We start from the raw sequence: 25,807 nt of genomic DNA on the forward strand, positions 1-25,807 counted from the left end.
CTGGGCATGCCCCGCAGGTAGCCCATCACCCCAGACCATGCCCCACAGGCAGCCCATCACCCCTGGGCATGCCCCGCAGGCAGGCCATCAGCCCTGGGCATGCCCCGCAGGCAGCCCATCACCCATGGGCATGCCCTGCAGGCAGCCTATCACCCCAGACCATGCCCCGCAGGCAGCCCATCACCCCTCGGCATGCCCCGCAGGCAGCCCATCACCCCTGGGCATTCCCTGCAGGCAGCCCATCACCCCAGACCATGCCCTGCAGGCATTCCATCACCCCTGGGCATGCCCCGCAGGCAGCCCATCACCCCAGACCATGCCCCGCAGGCAGCCCATCACCCCAGACCATGCCCCGCAGGCAGCCCATCATCACAGTTGCACACATGTCAAACACACAAACACGCACATGTACACCGTGCACATCCATGAAGGTGGACCCAGCATCCATGTGTCACACTCCAACCATGGCATAGTACATACACAGAAATTTGTACATGTATGCGTCTCCATATGCATGTGTGCATCATGCTTTGGAACACATAAACCATTGATGTGCATCACACATGACTGGACATGCGGCAGACTCATGTCCCCGCACATACACATCCATACATAGGCCTTTCCAGACATATGTTCAAGCTGCACACTCCTGGCACACCTCAACATGCACTGTGTCCAATCAGTACGCATAGACACTTACTGCTCAACTCCGGATGGGTCTGCCTCTCGAGGACCTGAGGTGAAGCGCTGGGCGTATGCATTCCAGGACCCTCATCTGGTTGTTGGTAAGGCGGACCCGGAACCCTACTGCATCTGCTGTGTCCAAGAGGCGCCGGGCCTTCCTGAGGGTCCTGGACCTGAAGTCCTCCCAGCACTTATGGACATGTGGTAGGTCGCGGGTTGCCACCCCCTCCGCGATGATGGAAAACATGATGTCCATTCAGATCCTTCTCCGTCCTTCCTTGTTGGCGCGTGTTCTTCCGAAGAAGGCATCATAATGCACCAGGACTTGGTCCACCAGGATGCCAACCTCTCCTGCTGTGAAGCTGGCAGCCCTCTGCCTCTCTGGCTAAGGGTTGCCAGTGGTCTGAGATGGTGTTTCCCCTGACAATTCAACCCCCGAGGCAGGTGTGGGTGGGCAACTGGGTCCTGATGCTGGGCTGTGGAGAGATGAACTGCAGTCGGGAGTCTGCTGTTCCAGCAGGGGTGGTCACAGCAATTGCACCCCTGCAGATGGCTGACTTGCAGGCACCAAATAGCAGGGCACTTGGCCAGCAGGCAGGCAGGCAGGCAGCAGCAGATGGCTGGTGGGAGTCGGTTCGGGCCTCTGTGGGGCAGGAAAATGGCCTTCTGGGCAGGAGCGTGGTCTTCTGTGTGTTGGCGCATGGCCAGCTTGATACAGAGTGATTTGAAATGTGACAAAATAGCACGCCAGCGTGTACTTCGAGGAAGGGCCCTTAGCGCGTAAGTGACGTGATGCACGCGGGCATTTCCATTGGCACAGGCGCATAGTGAATCTGCACATGCAAAAACAGCATGTTAATGCGTGTAATTCGAGGAATGGGACTAAGCATGTAAGTGACATGACGCGCACAGGCATTTCCTGGCACAGGTTAAAGGTGAGCGGGGCCAGCAGATCGCTGTACGTGATTTTCATGGAAACCGATGCGTGTGTTGCTACTTCTAGTTGTTTCACACGCCATCACTACTTCACAGCAGATCAAGGACGTATCTCTTCTTTTGGCGGGGGTATTGGCTAGGGGTGTTTTTCATTACCACGCTAGTCCGATGCTGAGTCGTGCACGCTATTTTTTTCACTGCGGGTGCCCCTGTGTATCACATGCCTGTTTTTTAGGTCATAATAGCCTGCGTGCCCCACTCGTACGTGTTTGTCGTGTCCCTGGGTGCCACCACGTATTACGGGAGGCTAATTCCACACATGTGTGCTACCGGGGGTTGTGTACATGGTTTTACTGCAGTTTTGGGGTGCCTGAGCGTAGTGTGACCTGTCAATTTATCACTGGGGTCACATACAGCCTTGCAGGCGCACAGGGGTGCTGTTCACATCTAGTACCCCACCCCCTTCACCCCAATTGCCCAGGACAGTTGTTGTGTACACCTCCCATTGGCACTACTACATCTGTGCCATGGTTGGGAGGCCACAAAAGGTGAGGGGCGCCTCAGCTGGGCATCCTCCATGTGGTGGGCATGGTCAGGGACGTGGCCGGGGTGGCCAGGGGAGTAGTGGAACTCCAGGGTGCCCATGTTGGCTGCAGAGGGGGAAGAGGCAGGGGTGCATCATTTGGCAGGATGTTCTGCCGTGTGTTGGTGCAGTCATGCCACCATCCCCTGTGGTTTCCGGGAGATGCAGCTCTTGCATCTGACACTGGCGCCCATGTGACCCGGCAGTCAGTTTAGGTGTCCAGTCAAAGGGTCAAATACATTGATTTGAATTACAATAGTTTTGAGTCAAAAGGACTGATAAAAAAAGGTTCAATGTGCCTTTTTTAAATGTATTTTTATTTTTTGACTTCCGTATAGGAAAAAAAAGTGTTTTTAACAAACAAAAAAAACATTCAACCTTTTTTTTCTCTCTACTTTTGACTCGAAACTATTGCATTCAAATCAATTGCAGTCGACCCTTTCACCTACAACCGTCAGTTTCATCAACTGCCACAGGCCCAAGGGTAGTGGTAGCTGCAGGTGCAGCTGTGGTCACCACCACACAGGCTCAGAGTCGGCCAGCACATGCTGCATTGGCACCTGAAGAGTCCCAGGATGATTTTCAGGTGGTCAGGAGGCACGTGGTAAGTGCACACAGGGCTGCTCTGACCGAGGCACATGTCCCTGGGGCAGTGTTGTCATCTGCTGCCCCGAGCAGCCGGGTGTTGGTAACTGCATGGGCAGAGGCAGCCAACGCGAACTGTGAGTCTGCCAGCCAGGACAGTTTCGGTCAATGACCTTGGCACAGCGGCTGTTGCTGCGCTGGTTCCAGTCAAGAGCAACCAGCAGCCACTGACGCAAGTCAGGGCTTCCATCCTAGTTCCACCTGCCACTCCGTTGGTTCAATCCACCAGCGCCACTGCCCCTACTGATCAGGGAGGCATTTGCCAGTCAGGGTCCGGATCACTGCCCAAGAGGAGGAAGGTTCCACCTGCACAAGAGGCTGGGACCCCAGACACGGCTCCGGCCTCCGGCACGTCGAGAAAGAAGCCTTTCTGCAAGCAGGAACTGGACTTCCTTGTGGGCTACGTGTTGGAACACGACCGTGATATGCTAGTGGGCCCAAATTGTCACATTATGCCTGCCCAGCATTAGGAACACTGGAAGCATGTTGCAGAGGATGTTAGTGCATTCTGACATGAGGTACGCACAGCTCAGGAGTGCAAAAAGCGTTGTGGTGACCTCTGACTCTGTGCTAAGCTAAACCGTGCCTCCAATTATGCCATGACTCAGGTGACTGGCACTGGGCCACCACCTGAGGTGGTAGAACTCACTCCGCATGAGGTGATCGCTGCGGAGTTCATCCCGGCAGAATTGTACTAAGAAGTGGAAGAGATGCTGGATTTTGATGCCCTGTCCAGTGAGTGTTGTTGCGTTTTTGTCCAGGCCATGTGTGGTTTGCTTGTGCGATGTGTTGTGCTTGACTGCCAATACATGCTATGTGTACATGGTTCTTATGTGCGAGTCATGCAATGCTTCACTAATGCATGCCTGCTGTGCAGCATGTTGGACATGTAGTGCATTCTGGGACTGTCCTCATCACCACACTTCCACCGTACTCACATGCTAGTCATCCGGCTGCCCCTCCGATCCATGTTCCAGCTCACTGGCCCTTCTGTATATAGCCTTGGGTGTCTTTCCACTCAGCACTCGGAATATGTCCTTGCATGAATGACGTGCATGTGTGTTCTGACTGCATGTGGGTACTCCACATAGGCATGCTACCTTGCCCCTCCAACCCCTGCACCCCAATTTCACCATGGCACTGGTGGGTAACACGTTGGACTACTGCAATGGCCTGTTCAACACTCCTGTCTACATGCACACTTCCCCCTGCCAACCTGCCAGACACATACTGTGGTGTACATCCTTTGTCCTTGATGCAGGGTGGCTCACTCAGACTGCACAGATGGCAGATGCTGCGCAGGGACATGAGTGCACATTCATGCTCCATGTGCCATCCATGCATGCCCCTATGTGTGCTTGGCAGGATGATCATAGTAGTACGTATCCAGGATGAAATACATTTAATGGCTTTTGATCATCCATTCCATGCCCACTCTGGTTCAGTCCTGCATCACACACATGTTTAGGGTGTCATGGTCTGTGTGGGGCACAGGCCTCCCCAAGTTTCAGGCCCCCTGACTCTGTCCCACTGGTGTAGTGACTTCTGCACAAATGGGTGTAATACAGAGGGTTCATCATGTGTCCTGCTTACTGTCCCATTCTCAACTGCTGTGTTGTCAGTTGGCTCTGATGATGCAATTGATGCTACTCAACACTGTCTGCCAATACACAGTTCTCTGGTCAACCTTTCACTGCCATGTTATGCCTCCCTGCATTTCTGTATTTTCACTCATGCACATAGCACGTGATGCCTGACGTTGCCCTTACACTGCCTTCATGTTTATTGATTGACATCATAATGTACATGATGATGTAGATAATCGGTTACGTACACATGTTCTGCACTGCACCAGCCCACTTCTGAGCCATGTTACACCGTTCTACATGCCGACTCACTGCTGCAATGTCCTGGAATCTATGGTCAGATTGTCATCCCTTCACTGTCATGAAAGGCACGGGCACAGGTGCATCCTGTGACACATGTACTCAGTATGGGAACACCCTAGTGGGTGTTTAGCAAAGTTGATTGGTCAATCTGCGGCCTATACTAACTGGTTTAGGCTGCAGATTGACTATAGCCTGCCAATCGGGTTTTAATGACTGTGGTGCTTTTGTTGAGTTGGATGCGCGTCATATCCGTTTGTTGACAGTGAGTGATTCTGATGTGGATGATCTTCTGTCCGCGACACCTGCACTGAGGGGCCAGACAGTGTTGGAACCTCCGCCTGTGGTGGATCGGGACACACGGTCACACTCCACACCAGTTGCTGATGTGCCTGGGGCATCATGTCAATGGAGGGATGTAGTCCTGCAGCCGCGGGCGGTGCCAATCCAGCGAGGACCACAGCTCCTTGGGTAACCCGTGGGTCGAGTCCAGCAAAATGGTGGCCGTGCGCCACTGGGGTATACTGAGTCGGAGCAATCCATGTATGACAATTCAGAACAACAGCGGCCAGCTATTGATGAGATCGCTCAGAGCATGGAACGTGTGGCCCAATCCGTGCTCCCCCCTGCTAGGCAGGTGGATCTCCAGCAGCAGTCCATGGCCCGCTCACTTAGGCTGGGCATGGTGGCCTCAGACTGGGCACGCCAGGCTGAAATGGTGTCTCTGCATCAAGCACTTTCTGCTCACACAGAGGCACACAAGAAGGCCCTGAGGGATGACCATCAATCCCTCAGATCTACTCTGGGTGTGCTCAGCATGTCCCAGAGGAAGTGGTCAGAGGACAGGTTGGAGCAGCTTGAAAATACCATCTCGGCTGAGATATGTGCATGCCGGGAGGTTCTCCAGATGTCATGCAGGTCCATGCAGGCAGAACTCTGTGTTACATGTGCTATCTTGCAAGAAGAAGCACGCATATCACGTGAGGTGCTGCATGCTGACCTACATGTCATCGCCACACAGGACCAGGCTTACCAGTCCCGTAGACTTGCTGCTGTTGAGGGGCAAGCTGCGCATAGGCGTGGTCAGGGTACTGTGCCACGTTCACCTTCTGATTTCCATCCAGAGTGTGAGCAGGACGACGACCTATCTCCCACACAGGTTGGGCCGTGCAGGCATTGAGCCTATGGAGGTTTTCTTTTATCTCAACATCATCGCATGTGGGTGTTGAGGTGCACCCTGTACATCTCCCCTCCTGGGGACCTCCCCCCAGGGTTGCATGTGGCCATTTTTTATTTTATTGGTTTCATTAGTTAAATTAGTTTAACATTGTCTATTGTGCATTCATGTGACAGTGTGGTGCTTTGTGGCTTTTGAAAGCATCCACTGTCTGTTCCAGCTGGGCCCATTCAAGCTTGTCTCGTGTATGTTTTTGTTGCTTGGGGTCCTGACACATATGCCACTCCTGCTTCCCCTTTCCATGGGCTTGCAAGGATGGTTCGGTGTGACAACAATTTACACAAGGGCATTGGACTTCCGTCATATCTGTGGCCTGTCTGCTGCTGTACTACTTGTGTTTACACCCCTGGTGGGTATTGTGGATGTTTTCTCCATGGCATGTCTGCAATCATTTTTGGGGAGTACATTATTGAACTGTCCATTTATTGATGTTGATTGTGATGTATTTTCATTTCTTGCCTGCATATGTGCTTGATGCACTTCATGCTGTAGACGGTAGCCTGCACCCTTTAGCTGTGAAAGTCAAACTGATGGTGGGAGGGGGTCGGGTGGTGACAATGTCAAGTTGTTATGTGTTGAGTTCAGCCCATGGGGATTGTGGCAAAGGAGGATGCATTAGGTATATGACCTAAGAGGCACAACTCACGGTCCAGTCCTCATCTGAGATGTCATATACTACTACTCAGCTCCATTCTGTTTGGACGGCATGTTGTATCTGTCTTCCCTCTTGGACTTCGCTGCCGCCTGACAGCGTAGTTTCCCTACTTGACTAGAGCTCTTTTACTTTTTTTAACACTCTCGTGCCTTTAGTCACTGTTTTTCTTCCTGCTACTGTCCTTGTTGCAGATCTGTCCGCCCGTCTCTCGGGCAGTTATTTCCACGTACTCTTACACTGCCTCGGTTTGCCTCAGTACACTTCTGTTCCACAGCATCTCTCTGTCGCTCCTCCTGTCTTTCATCTATTACATCCATGCCTTTATGGTGAATTTTTGTTTTTACCAATGCTATTCAACTGTTATGGCTCTTAACTTGCTGTCAATCTCCCTTTCACTGTGCCTTTCCAGACTTGTGCTGTCTCTGCCTTTCTTCGTTCACGATATCATAGATTGATTGTGTTTCAGCTCAACCATCCAGTTGTGCCAGCCTCCTTGGTTATTGTCTACTCAAGTTCCAGCTCTACCTGTCAGAGTACAGACCCTGGGGTTGTGTGGGAGGAGGTCAGATGTGGATCTCAGACATGGCCCAGTAACAAGCAGCATAATGAAACACACACGGAAAAGATTCAAGCCTTATACAAGGCTTTTATGACCTTTCTGTAGGAAAAGGAGCCTCCGGACGTCCTTTCCCAGCAGACACTGGGCCAAGATTTATAAAATCCTGCTCACGTTGAAGTCGCACCTCGCCACACATGGCTAGCAGCGCATCCAAGGCCCATACTACAATGTGTGATTCTTAACACATGGTCTTCCGTTTACCGCTGAACGACGTGCGGCTACCCTACCGCATGAACAGTGTGTAAACCATCACAGGGAGAAGCTAATCTATATGAACGCATCAGCAGACAAGAGTGCTTGTTTGGGGAGGAGTCACTAAGTAATAGTAACTCTTGCTCTCTTTGCAGCATTGAGCTTCTCCTGTTACCGGACCTGAGAGTGCGCAGGCAGGAGGCCAGCACTCACCCCAGAGATAAGTCTCTCTTTGGCTCGCCTTTGAGCCATTTTGTACAATGTGCATGAGGAACATGGTTTCTCTGATTTTGTATGTGTAATTGTCAATTGTATTTTGTGCTTTCCCTACTTTCCCTTGCCCATACACCTCCCCTCTCCTGACCCTCTTTCCGGTTATCCTAAATAGTGATACCTACCCAACCAATGGATCCCTAACCCTCTTTCCCCCCGGGGTCTATGAGACCTGTGTAAGTTTTAACTTGCAGGCACCCAGACTGCGGAGGGGGTGGTGGGTTCGTGCCACTCCTGTGCCTGGAGACCGGAGCTGTGACACTACCCATCAGTTGTGGCATCCTCATTGATTATTATGCACTCAAATTGCTACCCATCCTGTTGAACCATTGTTTTACTGTGCTACCTTGGTAGTTATTCTATCATTCTGCTTGGACACGTGCTAGCCCATATTCTGCGACTTCAAGTCATCTACTGGAGACTCTTCCCAGGTTTTTTGGTGCCTGATGCTTTAGCCCTAGTTTGGGGGTTTGTCTCCTTCGAGTTCTCTGTGATTTGGTCTTTTTACCAGTCAAGGTGGCCTCTGAGGGGGCTGGACCCTATTTACACAAAAGGAAGAACAAGGAAACCAAGGGGAAGTGGTATCCTGAAGCCAGGTAGACTAGAAGGAAGAAGCCGACGGACCCCAGACACAGTTCTTCTGAAGGTCATGGTGATGAGTAAATGAGGGAGGGCCTTTTGTTGTCGGACAGTACGCTTGCGCTACAGTGATTGGGCACTCTCTGACATTGTCATTGTGGGTTACTATGTACATGATGTGTTCTGCTGGTCCATGGCTGTTCCTGTGTTGGGTTTACTTTTCAGGTGCCAGGGGATTGTTGTGGTTTGACATACTGGGGTGTCTACATGGGCAATGTTCACATGTGAAGTGTACAGGACACTGAGGGTCACTTCATTTCACATGCAGGTATTGAGTGCATGTCCCTACTGACACACACACGTACACAATGCTCCACCACACATACAACCTCCCTTCCATGCCCACACGTGCACACAGATTGCCTTCTCTGGCATGCTGTGTCTGTGCAGCACATGATCACTTACCATTTGGGGATCATGTACATGCATTGCTGGGTTATTTTCATTGCCTGTCCATTTTATATGATGCTTAAGGTGTATCCCCAACTCAATGGCTGCGCACTGTGCTGTGTGCTGAGCAGGACACACACACAGCACACCGGTTTGGGATTAGAGTAAATGGATTGTCCAATGTGCATGCCAACAGGCATTCTGTCTTTTGTTGATGGTACTGCTGGTGGCATGCTTTTGTGTATGACTTTGTATGTGTGGGAGGTTGTTGGTCAGTCATTTTATCTGATTCCATGTCAGGTGTAATTGTATCAGGCCTCTTTCCATTTATAAAGTGTCACTTCGTATCTAATTGCTCATGTGTTGTGCTTTTGGTTTGCTCTTTTGCTCTTGCATGCCATGTCATGGTATGGCCGACAAGGGTGATGTGGGTTTTAAAGGTTTGGGTGACATACCAGTGATTTTCATGGCCTGTTTTGCAGGGGGATTATGTGATATGCACCTTGCATGTGTTCCTTTTGGTCACACAGGATTGGTTATGTTTAAGTAGCTAGACATGCACACAATGCAGCACTTCCGTGGCAAAATTCTCAGGGTGGTAAGGTTGTGACAGTTGACTGTCTCTTTATCATCATCGATTGTCATCTGGTATGTGCAAGGCCTGTGTGCACTCCGCAGGGGTGGGTGTTTAGGTCTGGGTCTGGCTGCCTCGCCACGTGCCCTTTCCCCTCCCATGAGCAGCGCCTGTGCCTGTGGTTGGGGAGTTGGGGGCACCACCATGTCCACCAGTACGCCCTGCCGTGTTGCAACATTGTGCAGGACACATGCTGCCACAATGATCCTGCACACTACTAGGGGTGCATGTAGTAGCTGCCCGCCAGAACGGTCAAGGGAGCGGAAGCGTGACTTGAGCACTCTGAATGTGCGCTCCACTATGCCCCTGCTTGCAATATGGCAGCGTTGTATCTCACCTGGGGTGGTGTGGTGGGGTTCCGTATTGGCGTCATCATGCGGTTGCTCAGAGGGTAGGCACTGTCCCCTGGGGAGGTGAGGTTGATTGTCATTAGTTGGGTTTGTGTATTTGTCTGTGTGTGACATGCATGCATGTGCACAGAAATTTGTACTCACCAATGATCCATGTGTCTCCTTGCTTCCCAGCTTCCAGGTATCCGTTCAGGGCAGACATTCTGTATATGAAACTGTCATGGGTAGACCTAGGATAGTTTGCATAGACAGAGGTGATGATTCCATGGGCATCGCATACGACCTGTACGTTTATGGAATGCCAGTGCTTGCGGTTGCGGTAGATGTTCTCAGTGGCCCTAGGTGGACGTAGAGCCGCATGGGTGCAATCTATGGCACCATGCACTTTGGAGAAGTGTGCCACCCTGTAAAAGTCCTGGACCACGGCCTGCTTTTCTGCAGGTGTTCTGGGCATGTATATGTGCCTGCGGAGTGAGGGGCGCGCAGTCATGATTGCCAACACCTGGTGTAGGCAGCGTGACTGCGTGGGCTGTGAGACACCCCCAACTATGGCAGTTGTCCACTGAAATGACCCAGTGGCCAAACAATGCAGGACATTGAGCACCTTTTCCAAGGGGCTCAATGCTTAGGAGCACAAGGTGGGTGATGTTCATCCTCCCACTCAATGATATGAGGTGGAAACCTATACCTGCCATAGACCTGGTCATCAGGCATCCCAAAAAGGCTGGTCCTGGGCAAATAAATGCGGGTCCTGGCTATTCTCCTCTTCCGGCGGTGTCCCACGATCAGTGCTGCGAGAAATGGGACATTCATCGTAGCTGTATATACGTGTTTGTTGTTTGCGTGCACTTTTATACTGCGCAAGGATGCTTCCGCCTGCCTTCGTGTGGTGGACGTGTTTACGCCTGTGCGTGTTTTTTGGCATTGCAGGTTTTCCCTATTCGATTTCATGAATACGTGATGTTCGCGTGCGTGTGTGTGTTCCATGTATTTCCCAGCAGTTCCTCCCCAGTTACGCCCTCATTTTCACGCGTTGTTCCCCATTCAGCATGTTCCGCCCCCTTTTTGGTGTGTGCGCCACGTGCAATATTTAGCGTACATCCCGGTAAAAACACGCGCAGGCCCTTCCATAAATTGCACACGCGAATGTGCGCAAAATTTGTCACGCTTGCGCAACAAATTTCGGCGCCCATTTATTCCATGAATTGGCCTGTAAATGCGGTTTTATTTTGTAGTATTTAACAATTGTGTCTTCATCGGTTAAGCATTTTAATTGTAAATTTGATTAAACGGGAGCAGTTTTACAATGAACACACATTAGGTGTGAAGTAAAAGTAAACCTTTTCTCCATAAGAAAATGAAAGCATTTTCACATGTTTTAGCTTGTTTTAGTTCTAGGGGAAACCAGACTTGGAGCCTTTGCTCACTATTCTCACTATTCTTAGAGAGGCACAGTTACACCCTACTGATCAGGTTCAACCAGACCGAAACAAGTATCTGGGATTGCTGTTGATACTCTTGTTCAGAGGAGAATTGCCCAGCATTTCCATGCTGGACTGCTCCAGGGCAGGACAAAGACTGATATGTTTAGGATATTTCTCCTCTGTGAAAGATAGTCAGCTAAAACTCTGGGTAAGGCTCTTGTAACCAGGACTCATGTCTGGCATTGAGTCTCCCAGGACCCCCCTTATCATTTACATATTTCAAGTTACTTTGGGTCTCACCCTAAGTTACAAGGGGAATCCAGACATGGACCCCTTGCTCACTATTCTTAGAGAGGCACAGCTACACCCTACGGATGAGATTCAACCAGACCAAAACACGTGTCTGGGGTTGCTGTTGGTAGTCTTGTTCAGAGGAGAATTGCCTAGCATTTCGGTACTGGACTGCCCCAGGGCAGGACAAAGACTAATATGTTTAGGATATTTCTCCTCTGTGAAAGATAGTCAGCTAAAGACTCTGGGTAAGGCTCTTGTAACCAGGACTCATGTCTGGCAGAGAGTCTCCCAGGGCCCCCCTTGTTATTTGCATATTTCAAGTTACTTTGGGTCTCACCCTAAATTACTAGGGGAATCCAAACGTGGACCCCTTGCTCATTATTCTTAGAGAGGCACAGCTACACCCTACTGATGAGGTTCAACCAGACCGAAACACGTGTCTGGGGTTGCTGTTGGTACTCTTGTTCAGAGGAGAATTGCCTAGCATTTCGGTGCTGGACTGCCCCAGGGCAGGACAAAGACTGATATGTTTAGGATATTTCTCCTCTGTGAAAGATAGTGAGCCAAAGACTTTGGGTAAGGTTCTTGTAACCAGGACCCATGTCTGGCAGAGAGTCTCCCAGGACCCCCTTTGTTATTTGCATAAATCAAGTTACTTTGGGTCTCACCCTAAGTTACTAGGGAAATCCAGACATGGACCCCTTGCTCACTATTCTTAGAGAGGCATAGCTACACCCGACTGATGAGATTCAACCAGACCGAAACACGTGTCTGGGGTTGCTGTTGGTAGTCTTGTTCAGAGGAGAATTGCCTAGCATTTCGGTACTGGACTGCCCCAGGGCAAGACAAAGACTAATATGTTTAGGATATTTCTCCTCTGTGAAAGATAGTCAGCTAAAGACTCTGGGTAAGGCTCTTGTAACCAGGACTCATGTCTGGCAGAGAGTCTCCCAGGGCCCCCCTTGTTATTTGCATATTTCAAGTTACTTTGGGTCTCACCCTAAATTACTAGGGGAATCCAAACGTGGACCCCTTGCTCACTATTCTTAGAGAGGCACAGCGACACCCTACTGATGAGGTTCAACCAGACCGAAACACGTGTCTGGGGTTGCTGTTGGTACTCTTGTTCAGAGGAGAATTGCCTAGCATTTAGGTGCTGGACTGCCCCAGGGCAGGACAAAGACTGATATGTTTAGGATATTTCTCCTCTGTGAAAGATAGTGAGCTAAAGACTCTGGGTAAGGCTCTTGTAACCAGGACTCATGTCTGGCAGAGAGTCTCCCAGGACCCCCCTTGTTATTTGCTTTTTTTTAACAATATTTGCACCAACTGATCAATGCAAAATTAGGTATGCATGATCTGACCAGAGTCAATAATTAATAGCACATATTTAGGCCTGATTCACAGAACATTTTCCAATGGAATTGGGCCATTATAAAACGCGTCTGTGAATCAGGCCCACTGTCAATAATAGACGCACACATTGTGTCCCACGCCCGGCACCAGAGTAACTGTGTATGATGCTTCCACTTATGGGAAGCTTCCTTCTTTTCTATACACGGTAAGTGCTGCGGCGAGCGGTGTAATGGGGAAACGCTTATAGGGGAGTACCTGCCCGGGATCTAGTTGTCTGCAGTAGTCTGAAGGACACTTTGGTCTGTTTTTGTGTATCTTTCCTAGATGCCATTGGCCAGACGTATATTTAAGGAATCAAGCAAAGACTCTATTAAATTATCCATTCACTACAATTTCCGAGCCTGTTGTTTATTCTGACAGAAGTTTAAGGAACAGGTATTTTACTTTTCCAACTCTAACTTTGGGTTACATGAATTCTAAATTTGAATTAGACAACAACTAAAGTTTAGGTTCCTTAGTTTTGTGCTATGCTGTTGCAGGAGATGCTGGCATGCACTCTGCATTGAAAAGGACTATGGCAGCGGTCCAGGGTTCAATCTCAAATGGCGCTAATTAATTATCCTTGAAGTTTAGAAAAGTAATTTAGGAAGCTTTTTGTTGGTAAAATCACTGAGGGATTTGTATTTATGTTTTTGTCTTTGGTATTTACTAGGGCCAGTTAGGAACATTTAGGAGGAAACTCATGAGGCATAGTTCCCTGGTTAAAGAAGTGAAGGGATGCAGCTGGCTGGCTACATACAGGTACTGATGAAGATGGATAACATGTGTGTCTGTATTGATTAGTTGTTCTGTCGAAACTAGTCATAGAGAAGGTATTAACTCATTATTGGGGACACCAACAGGAATGTATGGTGTTCTGTCTGACCCTACCACGCTTTAGCTGACCCATTTCCACTACGAATGGTCTCACATTAGACCGTGATCTGTAGCGTGTGGCCCATCGTGACCATTGATGAATTTGTTGTTATGAAATGAGCAATTTTGCACATTTGGAATATGTGTATGTGTTTAATGTGATGCTGTATTTTGCTCAAGAATAATGTTTACATATTAAGTGTGAAACGATGTAATGTTTTAGCCCTTTTTTCTTGTTGATGTATTGAATAATAAATGATTTTTAAGGAATTCATGTGATCCCTCTACTGTCATTCTCCATTAGTTCAATTTTTTCCTGCTTAGTAGATTCATGATTTCTTTCTTATATTTTTCATAAATGTTTTATTAAATTGGTTGTTTTTTGTGAGATACCACCCTGCTGTTATTAATAATAAATGCTGCGCCAGTTGTATGGTACAAATTCCAATATTTATTTTTTTATTTTTTTATTTACTTGTGTATAATCACAACAAATGATTTTTACAAGAAGTCGTCATTTGAAGAAAGTACAGATTAAAGTTTATAGAGCCTGAGTCAAGGCGTGTGGGACGCAGTAGTTATCTCAAAGTTTGTCTGTGGCGTAATCATCTATTGTTAGATGTGTGAACATTGAAGTTCGACGGCCAGAAAGGCGACTAGGTTGCGACGTTGATTTTGGTAAAGGCTGCTTCCATTATTTTGCCCGTGACGGCAGCCCAGCGGGATTTTTCGCCAGATATCAAGCGGTGCCACCCCGTTTGCTCATCGATCAGAACCGAGTCGAGCCATAACGGAGTGAGAAAAGCTGTGCGAACTTGAGTTAAGGCGGGGCAGTTTAGGAGAAGGTGGCGAATGTTCTCAATAGAGTCCGGAGTTTTACACAATCTGCACGAGGTAACGGTGGCCAGCCTTCTCATCCCTAAGATTTCTCGAGTATGGAGCAAGTTTAGGCGCGCTCTTAGAAATGTTGAACATAGTTTTTTGTCCGGGAATCTCAGACAGTACGCCATGGGGAGTTTCAATTTGTTGTAAGTCGGTGGAAGATGGTTTAGGAACTTGGTTGCTACGGCTTTGTCGATAGTACTGATCCAGTCTTGAAGTTTCAGTTTTTCGCTAACTCTTTGCGGGTTCATGATCAGGTCGTTTAATGTGCATTGCAGATCCTCCAGTTTGGTTTTTTGGAGGTGTACCCATTTTTGAGCAGCTTTGCAGTTCGTTGATTCGAGTTCCTGTTCAATGATGTTGAGAATTGGCAAGCCGTCTTTGATTAGGGTCTTCCTGAAGAGGGCAAGTGAGGCCCCGCTGACGGTGGCGCTTAGCGATAGAAGGCCCAGCTCTCTTTTGATGGCTTCGATTGGGATGGCGGTGTGTAGGCCTAGGAGGGATTTCAAGATGTAGCCCTCCAGTGTCCTCCATAGTTGGGACGGTACAGTAAACAGGGCGTCCATGCCGTAGGTCAGTGCCGGAACCATTTTTCCCTTATAGAAATTAATGGCCGGCACTAGCGAGAATTTGCCATACTTTCTATCAATCGCTCTTAGTTGGGAAGTCAGTTGTTTGGTTTTGGCCCACAGATGTTGTTGCATTTTAAGTTCCTGCGAAGTCCCGTCGATGATCACTCCTAGATATTTGAAATGAGGGACCACTTCGATGTTGGTTTTACACACTGACCAGAACCGGGTTTTTTTCTGGGAGCGGCCAGCTCTAGAGAGGATCATGATTTTGGTTTTTGTCTGATTGATCTGGAGATTGTTGGTGCTCATATAGACTGCCAGTTTATCCAGCTGCCGCTGGAGGCCGATCGGAGTTTGATCAAACAAGATCATGTCGTCGGCGTAGAGAAGACGGGAGAGGGTGCAGTTACCAAACTTCGGCGGAAAGCTGCGGACCCGGGCTTCCGAGTCTTTGTAGTCCCCCAAAAAAGCCACAAAGAGCGCCGGAGCCAGGGGGCAGCCTTGCTTTACTCCTCTGTGTGCTTGGATTTCTTTAGACAGTGCTCCTTGTCTATTCAGCCGGACATTGAGTGTAGTGTTGGTGTGAAGGGCTATTATCGGTTGTAGGACAGCTTTCGGGCAATTCCAATTTTCCAGCTTTCTTCACAGTCTTGGCCTCTCGACTTTGTCGAAGGCCTGTGAGAGGTCGATAAACGCCGCATAGACTGTGGGGGAACCTTGTTTTATTTTGGCTTTCAGGATGGTAAGTATAAGGATGTTCAGTGCAGTGCCGCCATTTTTCTTGAAGCCTAGTTGGAAAGGATCTTGCAGGGAGCCGTTTTCACCCATCGGTTGAAGTGGTCCAAAAGAAGAGTCGCAAAGAGTTTGCCCATGATGTCCAGTAGGGCAATTGGACGATAGTTTGCGGGGGCTTCCCTGCTTCCTTGTTTAAAAATTGGAATGATGGTGGCTTTGCACCACGATGTTGGGATCTTTATGGTGGATCTGCAATGCTCAAACAAAATACCGATGAAGGTAGCCCATTCAGTGAGGTGTTTCTTTAAGTCTATGTTCGTCAGGCCGTCCGGGCCTGGGGCTCTTGACGCTTTTAACTTTTGAATGGCTGCACTTATGTCCGCTGGGGCTGACAAGTCTATCCAAGGGGCTGCGGTGGTATCGAAAGACATATTCATTGCAGGAATCGGGCTGGCGAAGAGATCAGTTAAGAAAGTGACCCAGGCTTGTTCCGGGACTGAATTAATCATGCTTGAGGCTGTGGTTCCTTGAGAGGCGTTTATCGGGGACCAGAAATCCAATGTTTTCTTTGCCGTTAAGACTCTCAGCATTGATTCAGCGTCATGTTGGTATAAAATAGCTCGGCGTGCTCTGATCCATGATTTGTAGATTTTGTTTTCGTCTTTCCAGCAGTCCCATGCAGCAATGGTGTTATCTGACTTGGCACGTCTTCTGAGCTTTCTCAGTGCGTTTTTTTTCAGTGCTGTTTGTTTGTCATACTGGTGGTTGTAGGCTTTTGGGATCGGCAGACCAGATGACGCGTGATGCTTGTACTTGAGAAGCATAGGCAGGTAGTTTGGCCTTGGGGATGGGTCGAGAAACAGTTCTGTCCCAATTTCCGAGACATACTGTTGGGTGATCGATCTGATGTTGGCCAATGTCAGACGAAGGCGCGTTTGTTGGGGATTCGTTTCGACCGATGATAGGTAGCGAGATGGGGTGCGGCCGGTAGAGGGCCACGATACAGTTAACATGTTGTGGTCGGTTGATAAAGTTTTGACTACTTGAAAATCTTGGATTACTACGCACAATGCTGGGGAGGCAAAGATGTAGTCTAGAGTGGCTGATGACCGGCCTCTCTCCCAGGTCGGTAAGTGGGACTGCCCTTCCAGAATCCAGGCAGCGTTGTGCAGGTTCCTGGATGCCATAAGGGTCATCCAAGCTTGACCCCTAAGCTCCGCTTCTGTGGTGTCGGTGGAATTTGAAGGGATGTCTTGGGGTTGTATGCACTTTGCGTTGCGATCTCCACAGATAAGTAGAAAAGGAGTGTTCCATTCAGTAAGGATCTCGTCGATGGCCTCAGCCATAGTTTGACAAAAGAGTAGTGTCGATGTCCTTTGAGGATTCCAATATGTAGTAATCATAGCGAGTGGCAGTGATGAGCGTTGCTTTGCACATTGTTTCGGGAATTCAAGCGCAGGGTTCCATCCGATTAAGACCGCCAACACCTCATATGATCATGCCGTTTTTTTGATGAGTTTTAGGTTTTGGTCTGACCGAATTCCAATAAGGAGACCTGCTGAGGGGCAGCCTAACAGACCTTTGACAGCTGGCGAGAACACAATGTCGTATCCGTCCATTGACGATTTGTCCTGGAGCCATGTTTCCTGTAAGCAAAATATGTCGAATTGACCCAGGTCGACAGTGTTGTGATCAGTTAGATGGGCATGTCCTCTAGTGTTCCAAGAGGCCAACGATAAGGACTTTTGGTGAGATTGAGTGTCGGCTTCTTTTGGTAGTTGCTATCTAAGGCGATTTGAGGATAAGGCACCCTTTATCCATTCCCATGGGCCGGCTGGAGTTGTAGATGTTTTGAGGGCGATCGGCGGAGATGATTTAAATTGCGCACGGAATCTGTAGTTGGACGGGTCTCTTCGCGGGGACTGATCTCTCCAGCTTTGCTTTCTTTGATCCGAATGGGATCTGTGGTTTTGAGAATGGGGCGGGCGATTCGTGGATGTTTCTTGTCTGCCATTAGTAGAATGGTGAGTTTTCAGTGATGTTCGATTCAGATCAGGGTAGCCACGTGATGGGCTTGGAGGACGGCCAGATGAGTCTTGGCGCGTCTTCGGGGTCCTTGATGGGGCTGTAAAGTGAGACTTCAGTTCGTTTCTTCGATCAACATGTCGTTGGGATGGACTGTGGTCACTGAGTCGTCCTTTTTTAGGATGTGTTCTCTTGGTGAGGTTCTTAGGATCCAGAGTTTTTAGTTCAGAGAGCAGCAAGCCTTGCACTTTTAGATCTTCACCGGCTTGGCGGCATATGTCTTGGATTGCGGAAGAATAGATGTGAAGATAGGCTTTTGCCTTGTTATCTCTATGGTAAGGCTCGACCCTCTTAAAGTCTTCCGAGTTTAATTTCTTTAGGGAAGGTACAGACGATGTTATCTTTAACACAGTTCTTCTGTTCAAGATGACATACTTGTCTTTGCTGGAAATTTGCTCTATTTTGAAGAGACGGGTGGAATTGTCCCTCGTATGGTCAACGTGTTTTTCTGTTTGGTTTCGGGCTGTGCGAGCCCCTGGCGGAGGAGATCTCGTTGCTTTGGTTCTTGGTCTAGATCTGCTTTGTAGGTCAGGCGAAAGTCTTGGAGGATCGTTATTATGAAGGCCCTGGGTGGCTTTGTGAGGACTGGGAGCCACCGATGAACGGGGTAGAGAATCCGCTGTAGGTTTAGAGTTGTGGGGAAGGGGAGATGTTGCTGGGATGTTGCATTTAATAGGTCCTTTCTCAGGCGATACTTGAGCGTTGTGAGGCAACGCAGATGATAGGAGACTTGAGTTTAGGCAGTCTTCTGTTAAGATGGGGGACTTGGTCAGGTCCGTCACGGAACCCGCTCGAGTGAGACCATGAGCTGCACTTCCGGAGCTGTATGATGATTAGGTGTCAGACCCACAGATTCAAGCTTGCGTTGGGTTGATTGGCGAGCTGAGTCGGGTGGTTTGTCGTTCGTAGCTAGTTTTAAGACTTTCTTGCGTGTGGTCATGCTTACACTTGGAGATGGTTGCGCTTTGTTTGCAAATATTGGAGCAAATTCGTTAAGCTGTTTAAGCTGGGTGGTCTGAGTTGACTTGTGCATTGTTGACTCTGATGGAGAACCTTTTTTGGAAGAAGAGGGAGCCGAAAACGTGGCCGACGCGAGGACTGCCTCATGTTTTGATGTGTGCGGAAGGTCATACTTCAGGTCGATGGCAGTTATGTAGCCTTCTAAGAAGGTTAGCTTTGACTGTGTGCTCGCTAGGATGGCCGTGTTGTCTTGTGAGATGTCACTTAGCGTTTCATAGAGTTTGCAGAATGGGGACATAGAGAGGTTTATGGCTGACATGATTGTGCTCAGATCCTTTCTATTGTTAGGCGACTCTTTGTGAGGAGGTGAGGGGAAGTCCAATCTTCTTCCACTCTTCGGTGGCGTATCTCTTGATCCTAGAGATGGAGGGTTCGCCAATGAATGCCTGCGCCTGGAGTTGTAGCCACCAGTGTCAAGCGAGTTGGAAGGCCTAGGTGCTGCTTCTCTCGTTTGGGAATTGAGGTCGTCCCAATATGAGGTCTGAGATGAGGGATCTTGCTGGTTAGCAGCGGGGATGGAAGTAGTTAAATGGTTCTTTGCCCACGATTGGGGGGACATTTCTCTTTGTGGCCCAGCTTTTGGCTGCAATAGGTTGAGAATGTCCGAGAGATGCTGATGTGGCGGTCGAGTGTTATTGATTCGATCAGCAATTGAGGAGACCACCTGCCTTGGAGTGGGTGGTGGTGGGGACTTCGCCTGGGAATCTGGAGGTAAAATTGGAATAGTGTTAAGCGGGCAGACAAAGCCCGAGTGAGGCAGGACTGGCGCGTCCGGTAAGGATCCGAGGGGGGGAGTGATTTGTGGCGGGACTTGCCCGACTGAGGGGAGTTGAGTGTCGTTAACAGCGGTAGTTTTCCTGGATTTAGGCGCTGGAGGGGTCTCGTCGAAAGCTTCCAGGATTTCCGCGTCTGAAAGTTCGGAATCATTAGATAGTTTCCTTTTGCCTTGTGTCTTAAAAAAGTTAAGCAATGCAGTTGACAGAAGCGGGGTGGAGAGAGCAAGTTTTGCGTAGCCCTTTTTTCTTTGGCCTTGTTGTGAGGCGACCTTTTTGATCTGACTGTTGGTTTTTGGAGGGATGGTCGATGGGTTTTGCTGTTTTTTTGTAAAGACAGGCGCTTTATTGTTTGTGGCTGATACAGCCGTAGGCTTGGGTGCAGGTTTGCCTTATTTCCTGTATATTGGTCTTTTTTTGTTTTGGTTGGAGGTAGGTTTGCGACTGAAGTTGTCCGATGTAGCAGAGGAGTTGTCGGAGTCTGAATCACGAACCTCCTCTAGCAGAGGGTTCGAAGGAGAAAGTTGGTTGTGAATATCTGAGGACGTGACAACAGACGCCCTGCTTTCCAGAGTTCCATCTAAATGTGAAGGGGGCAGTGTGGCCTCTGCCGTCAAAGGCGGCGCGGGTGAACTGATTGTAGGATAGAGGGTAGCCTCCTCGGTTGCACCGGATGCAGGTAGGTTCCATGGGTGGACTGCACCGACGGGGCCGGGACTACACAGTCGGTCCTCCAGAGCCGGGTGAATCGGGGCCATGGTGATCTGGTGGGCCGGGCTCTTCTGCAAGATGCAATGTTGCTCCAGGTCGGGCGGATTGATGTTAGGCTGGCCAGGGCGCGAAGCCTCCAGAGGAAGCGGGGCCAGTGCAGGTCTGCCCATTCCCACTTGTGTGTTAGACGAAGCAGAGGTGGCCCACGGCTCAAGGCTGGTGGCCGGGGACGTAAGAAAATGAGCGTCGTGTGCGGCTGCCATTGCCGGTGAGGCCGCCCTCAGACCCCCTGGCAGGGGCCCTTCGGCTCCCGCACAGGACGGGTCACTACCCGAAGCGGTGAGGGAGCGGGCATCACCGGGTGAAGATGCCGGACATTGACGTTGGCCTTGGAGAGGACCGTGTCTTTTGTCTATGAAGAACTTAGCGATCGGGGAGATCCGTGGGTCTCTGACCAGGACGGGTGAAGTCGCTACAGGGATAGTGCCTTGGGCCAGCGGGTGGGTTGATAGCTTTTGGCCGCGACCAGTTCTGTCAGCAGGAAGTAGCAGATCAGAGTGACCCTTTTTTTGTTTGTTTCCCAGGTTTTGCTGGGGGGTCGGGTCGTGGTTAATTGCAGCTTGCACAGACACCAGCGGCGGGACGAGGCCAGCCTCGTTGAGAGTCACGGGCGGAGTGAAGGTAAGTGGGGTCTTTTTCATGTGGCTCCTTGGTAGACGCTGATCCGAATCTTCCTCCATCTCGGGTGAAGGGTAGAGAGGGGACGGGAGAGGGAGGGAGGGGGGGGGGGACAGAGGTCCGGGAGGGAAGGGGGGGAGGGGCAGAGCGGGATAGACAGGTAAAGGGACGGAGGGGAAGGAAGGGATGGGGAAGGAAAGAAAAGGAAGCAGCAGAGGAAGGCGCAAAGTTTTTTGCAATTTGTAGCAGTTCAGAAAGGCAGTTCAAAGGAAGGTGCCGATGGACAATGGCCGCCTACCTCTGTATCCTTGGAGTAGCCTTGATACGGCAGTCAGCCAGTCAGCCCCCAGAGCGGACTGGGGCAGACTGGAACTCAGCTCGGAACTCCGTGCGCACTCCGCACAGAAAAGAGTTTTTAAAGGTGGTTGAGCTTTCACTTTTCTTAAAGGTGTACACAATAGTACACCGTAGATTGTAGGTCTTGGCAGCAGAGAGCAGAAAGCACGTCCTGACTGGGACTGGGGCAGACTGGAACTCAGCTCGGAAATTCCAATATTGCTTTGACCAACTTTTCACACACAAAAGTGCATGAGTGGAAGCAGGGCCAGCATGTGAATATTGCAGGAGGCCAGAATGTACAGTCCATGCTGATTGGCTGAACATATTCAATCAGAAAGTGCAGAACATTCTGACTTCCTGATTGTTTAAAATGTTAGCAAAGGCCAACCAACAGCTGCTCTGGTTTAATAGATTCCACCCAAGCAAAGAAGAGGGATGACTTTCACTGAGAAATCTGTACCATGGATGTTGGATGACAAATTCTGCAGCAATACCAACATCTGATTCTGCATTGAACTGGGTGGACGATCCTCTCATAACTATCTTATGTGTATTGCTAAGGAAATTATATATTTAAAGGTGCTGTTTTGACACCAATTACCCAAGCTCATCTATCTAAAATAAGCATAACTGTCCATTTCACCGTAAGGTCAAAACATGCTTTTTTAAAGTCTGATAATGCATTTGATGTGTGCCTGCCAACTGTGAGGTGATACAGATCTGTGCAGATTATTGCACCGCATCCATGTTAGTAAATGAGATATTATTTATATATGCACATCTATCCTTACAACCTCACTCATGACTTAATTATCTTTTTTTTTCAAAATGCTCCCAATTCATACATTGTGCATAATAATGTCAAGAGAGAGATGAGCATGCAGATGCAATTTGCCAACGTTTCACGGTCCCATCAGCATGACCCAGGAAACACGACCTGTCCCATTGTATATTAAAATCTAATTATTTTCATATCATTCCAATTGTCCATCCTATTAAAAATATGTCATTCATTATTCATTCAATAATCATTACTCTGATTGCATTCTCCTTAAAACCACAATGCTCAATTTAAAATCCATTTGCATTCCCCATAAAGGTATTCCTGTAGCAGAGCGAATCTATTGACGCTACTCCTGATTACATAATGGCCTTCCACATGTTGTATATGTATACGTTTCTTATACTGTTCTGCCGCTTGCATAAAGTCGATTCATGTTTTCCTGCATGCACACCAGCAATACATATAAAATGCCAATGCAAATCAGCAGTACGATTGTGCAAAGACAACATAGATTGGGATTTACGTTTACATCTCAGTGTTAGAGTTCCATATGGGAAAGTTGAATGAATGAATCACAATTGTTGAAAGCTGCAACCCGATTTTTAGGACTTGAAGCAACATTGCTAAACTTCCATTAGGAACATCGATGGTTCCCAATATTCCCTGGACTGCCTTTTGGATGTTCTCAAAGTGTACCCATGGGAAACAATGTTCAAACATCCTTAATACGTGATAAAGGCAGGGTCAGCCTTCCGTGTATAATATGTTCCGTGTGCTTCGGTAAGGAGGTTGATGGTTGAGATCCAGCAAAGCTATGCAGCGAATAACCCATTCATCCATTCATCGTGTACTAAGCCGCAGAGCTGGTACTGGAAGACGTGTGCAGATCAGGCTGTGAGCCAGAAAGGCAACATTCACAGCCAGTGTGTGAACACACCTGTTCCCCGAGGAGGGCGGGCAATGGCACCTGCTCCATTTACTGCCAGTTCTTATGTAGTGTGATTTGAACTTCCGTTCATGTTTCAGCTGAAAGTACCCTTTATGTAACCATGAACGTTAGGTTTTGGAAGACTTGTTATATGGAAACGTGAATGTAATGCTGCACCTCATCACATTCTCTAGTTGCTCTTCTCACTGTGGGCACGTTCAGAGCATGTCATCTCATTCTCTTTCCGCTCATTTCATGGATACGTTTCTTCTCCCATTGGTTGCTTACTCCAGTCTGTCTCTCTCTCTCTCCTGCACTGTTATGTCAGGTTTTGCCCAAGCACTCAGTATCTCAAATGCTCCTCAGAACAGCTCTCTCCCTCCCATCCATCTAGCTTGTTAAACTGTCTCGGTTTCCTCTCCCCAAGTGCTCCTCGGTGTTGGGGGCTTCTCCGGGTCACCAGGCAGCCCCATGCTCATGTCGGGGGACACCCGACGGTGTACACAGGTGCAGCGCTCACGCTGCAAACACAAGGGTGGGGGTCACCTCACCCGCTCCGGATCACCGGGGCTCCGCACATGGCCGGGTGGCAACCGGTTTACCGCAGCCCCAGCTCTGGGCGCACCCAGGCCGGGGTCGCCTCCCCAGCCTGACTCACATGGCTGGGGGGACCCACAGGGACGGCATTGCCCAGCAGGGGCACCGTCCTCGAGCTGGGCCCCGTCCTTGGGCCCAGCTACTACGGTGCAGCACCAGCATGGTGCTGACAAAGGAACGACACCGGAGCCAGTGCTAGTCTTGACTGACAAGCCGGAAGCAACTCGTCCCTTTTATTAACGTGATCACATGGGGAGCCATGTGACCACAGCACACATTGGATACCATGTCACCCCTACAGGGGTGACATGCAACACTCCTCCTTTTCCATAACGACAAAACAAAACCCCCCAACAATCCCAACATAACCACAACTACTGTTATGTGAACCACTCTGCTAGTTGTCACACCCTTTATTAACCTGGGTAAGTGGTTCTATGATCACACAATACTAAAACTACTGGCACCATGTGAGGCATGCCGCGTGTTCAAATGTGCACCGTACTACACTTCCCACCCACCAACCATTTTACACCACTCTGTCTCTGCCGGCCTGGAGTCTTCATGGGGGATGTTGGTGACAATGTCCTTCTTCCGCCCTCTTGACCATCTAGGAGACTGGGCTGAGTCCTCACTGGTGTTTGCCTTGGACCGACACACCAGTCACACAACGAGAGACCGACAAAGCAGCACCTGGGAGAGCCCAGGAGCCACATCGGTGATGTCCACAAGTCTGGTGTGCTGCTGGAATGCAGCTGTTGTGGCAGGATGTGTGGGCAAACGGGGTAGGAGGGTGCACAAGCACTCATTCGAGCTGCAACCCTTCCTGTGGAAACACCACATTCACCACCACCATGCCCGCGTGGTACCTGGGCCCTTCCTCTTCCAGAGCCTTCCATTTCCTTGCTGCTCGGGAGGGGGCACAGGGCAGTCAGCCACTCCGCTTGAGAGCGCCTTGTGCTTGCTAGCCCACATGTCCATTTAGATGGCTTCCCCCACGGGGGCGAGCAGCAGCTCCCTTCTTCTTTCCATTGCGGGCCCTGTTCATGGTGGGCCCGCATCAACTTTTTTTATTTTTTGTTTTTCTACCGCGGCAGGCCCAGGGTGTTTGGGGGCTGCCGCGGGCTTCCTCCTCCGTCGTTGGCCCGCATTGGGATGGGCCCGGCTTCCGTTGGGGGTGGGGCAGGCAGCTCACCTCCGTGTCACGGTTGGGGGAGGGGCAGCCAGGCATCTCCTCTGCCCGTTCCCCGGAGCGAGCACTCCATTGCCCTTGCGAGCTCAGCTGGTGCTGGACCCACCTCCTTTGTTCCTTTTTCAGGCCCCGTTGGGTTTGGGCCTGTATCATTTTTTTTTTTTCATGCGGCGACGCCGCTCCTCCTTCCCGCGGCCTGCGGGTGGGGGAGGGGCAGCGCCTTCTCATTGCCGTGCCCGGCGGAACAGTACTTTTCCTCATTTCCAGTTGGAGCATTTTTCCATTTTTTTTTCTTTTTCGCTCTGGTCCGGAGCACACTTCGGTCCTTTGGGGGGGTCAGGCGGCGTTAGGCCCACCTCGTGTTGGGGGGGGAGCTCATTTACAGCCAACACCACCCGGCAGTCCTCCTCCAAGGGGATGGTAGCCCATCTCCTCGCGGCATGCACCGCATGTACAGCTGCTCCAATGGGGGAGGGGGCAGCTCCGCTTCAATGTGGCTGGGGGGCCACCGGGCATCCCTTTTCGGCCTGGGCCGCCCGCATGCCCACCTTTGTTGCAGCCGACGCCCCCCCTGCACCCAGCATTCCTTCCCCTCACTGGGGAGAGAGAGGGAGCAGCCACCTCAGCCAGCGCCGCTCCTTCACCCCTGCGGCCGATGCCGCATGGCAATGTCTCTCCCGGAGGGAGGGGCAGCAGCTCCACCTCCGCAGCATCTCCTGAGCGCAGACCTATCCCTCCACCCCTCCTTCACGCGGCAGACAGCCTCTCGCGGCATCCAGGCGGCTGGAGCCGCGGGCAA

The sequence above is a fragment of the Ambystoma mexicanum genome, chromosome 5p (genome assembly GCF_040938575.1).
Source record: "Ambystoma mexicanum isolate Mex_15411 chromosome 5p, UKY_AmexF1_1, whole genome shotgun sequence".
NCBI classification, from domain to species: Eukaryota; Metazoa; Chordata; class Amphibia; order Caudata; family Ambystomatidae; genus Ambystoma; species Ambystoma mexicanum.